At 42.5% G+C, this 2,391-nt stretch overlaps 1 pseudogene; it reads right to left on the bottom strand.

Annotated features, from left to right (window-relative positions):
- Positions 1-451: 451 nt before the first annotated feature.
- On the bottom strand, positions 452-1,337 carry LOC109385393 (developmental pluripotency-associated protein 4 pseudogene; annotated as a pseudogene).
- Positions 1,338-2,391: the final 1,054 nt, after the last annotated feature.

Genomic DNA, 2,391 nt, shown 5'->3' with positions numbered 1-2,391 from the left:
ACTTAGAAGGCAGCCTTCCCTGAAAGAGTCAGAATTCTGAGGCGGGGAACCCAGCATGGGATCACAGTATTGTTTCTTCACTTAATCCCTTGACAATGAATGCTCAAGTTACCACTTTTAAGAGCTGCCGAGGTCACTTCTATTTCAGAAATGCCTATCATGTGATAGTATTGACTTCCATCTTATTAATTGCAATGAATGATAAAGTCTGTGAAATGCTGTTCTGCTTTAAAACATGACTGTATCCCAACGGACAAAGCAGCAGGCACCGCTGGGGGCCTGAGGGTAACATCTGCACCCCACCAGTCTCTGTGCCCTCTCTAAGTAGAAAGCATGGAGGGTGTGGAGCAGCCTGAAGTTCAGTTGTCAGTGGCACCATGGAGTTGATAGTCGTCTCCTTTCTACGATGAATTATAATCATAGCTGTACCCTTTTTCCTGGCGTTGCAATCTCACCGAAGGCTTTTCATCAACACCTTATTCCTATGAAACACACTTGGGGCACAACATACTGTTCTCCAGATGCAGGGGTGGAAAGTTGCAAGCAGGTAGCAAGAAGAGCGCACACACTCTCCCTTGTTTTTCAGGAACCCAGGCTTGCCCAGCATACAACTCTAGCTGGACCCAACCCTCTGTATCTGCAGAGAGACTTCGCCTGTGACCCACACGCCACCTGACACCAGAAGCCTCCTGTGGTGATTCCACTGCCTCCATCTTCCCAGTTCTTGCTGCCATTCTGGTCCAGGATGCAAACACAGCATCTGCGGCAGAAGTTGTCATGACAACCTTGTCCATTCCTTCAAGAGCAGTCGCCCCTTCCTCAGGGGACGCAGTCACTTTAAAAGGATCAGAACGTTCCTGAGTCACTTTCCCTTTTTCCACCTTTAATTTTCTTTGTGATGTGGTCAAGATCTTGGCGTCGTTTGCTGTGATGGGAATATCCTTTTGATTAGGGTAAGCATACTCACAGAGTCTCCTATATGCTTCTGATTTCAAGCCTTTGGTGCCCAGCTTTAACTGCTGGTACCAAGCCCTCACAGTGTTTTGGTGAATCAGGTTTACTGATGGCAGTTTGGAGGGCAATGGGTGAATTGGTATCTTCTTCCGAAGTCTTACTCTTCTATTGTCTTGAGCCATCTTTTGTGGACAGGAAGCTCCATCGTCTTTCACAGGTCTTTTTCATTTGGTCCCCTTCCCTGCGGTTCTTTGTATACTTGGTTCACCAGCAGCCCGCTGTCTCTCTTCAGCTTCTACTAAGACAGGTTGGAATTTGCAAGTCATATTTTTCTCCTTTGGCTTCTTTGTGGAGTTCCATTTCTTGCCTTTTGCATTCTCCATACTTAGAAAAGAAATTGAGGTTGATAAAAAGAAAATCTTCTTACTTCTAAAGTGGCTCCTGTGCCAAGATTGCTTTTTTTTTTTTCTCATGGATAATTCTTCATGACAGGCATGCCTTGATTACTCCAATCTCGCCTAGCTTTGAAAACTCGAGAGTCTATTCTGAAGCACTATTTAACTGAGCTGCTTTGTATGTAACAGGAGAAGTTCGACGTAACACAGCTTTCTGCTTCTCAGTGCTTCATATAAGGGCATCTCTTCAAAGGTATTTTAATTGGTATTTAGGGATACAGATTTAAGTTAAAAGAGTGAATGGCACTAAAAATGAAAATATTCAACTGAAATAAGAGTCAGAAGAACAAATACTTCTGTGCACGGATAATTTCCCACATGCATAATTAATAATAGCATTTTAATTTCGCTGCCTGGTGGCTGGTGAAATTTCTTTTGATGTTGATAGTAAGATATAGCTTGATTTCCACAATATTAAAAAGTAAAAAGTACTGTATCTTAGAGTAGAGGCAGTAGAAGACAATGGTGGTTTATATACTATGATGGGTCACAAAATCATGTTTAAAGCCCATCCTGATAGTAATGAACTGAAACTAACAAGATGTAATTTAATAGAGAAAATGTTATAATGCACTTCATTAAAAATAATAGTTGTCCATCATATCATACTGATTTTAACAACAGTACACTTGAAAAAGATCTGCGGGATTTTGAAGACATCAAGCTCAATGTGAGCTACAATAATGTAATGGATAGTAGCTGGATCATATTTTCAGACATTAATTTTTTTCACTCTGTATATTCTGCTTTCCCTTTCCTACATTTAGGCAAGGTGTTTTCAGAAAGTCTAATCCTTTAGCGGAACTCAGTCTAAGGAGCTCAAAGGAAAAGGGGGATTGTGGGAGATTGGTATCCTTGTTCCAAACTGATATGGGGCAGAGGAGGGAGAGAGTACTTGGACCTGGGGTCCTCACTTCACGGCAGTTAACCAGGAAATATCCAGACCCCAGGGAACGGCTGTGTGGGGACACCATGCCCGTGG

The sequence above is a fragment of the Hipposideros armiger genome, unplaced genomic scaffold (assembly GCF_001890085.2).
Source record: "Hipposideros armiger isolate ML-2016 unplaced genomic scaffold, ASM189008v1 scaffold_114, whole genome shotgun sequence".
Classification (NCBI taxonomy): Eukaryota; Metazoa; Chordata; class Mammalia; order Chiroptera; family Hipposideridae; genus Hipposideros; species Hipposideros armiger.
Note: the sequence above shows the minus strand (reverse complement) of the source record. Positions and strands in the feature narration are given on the sequence as shown.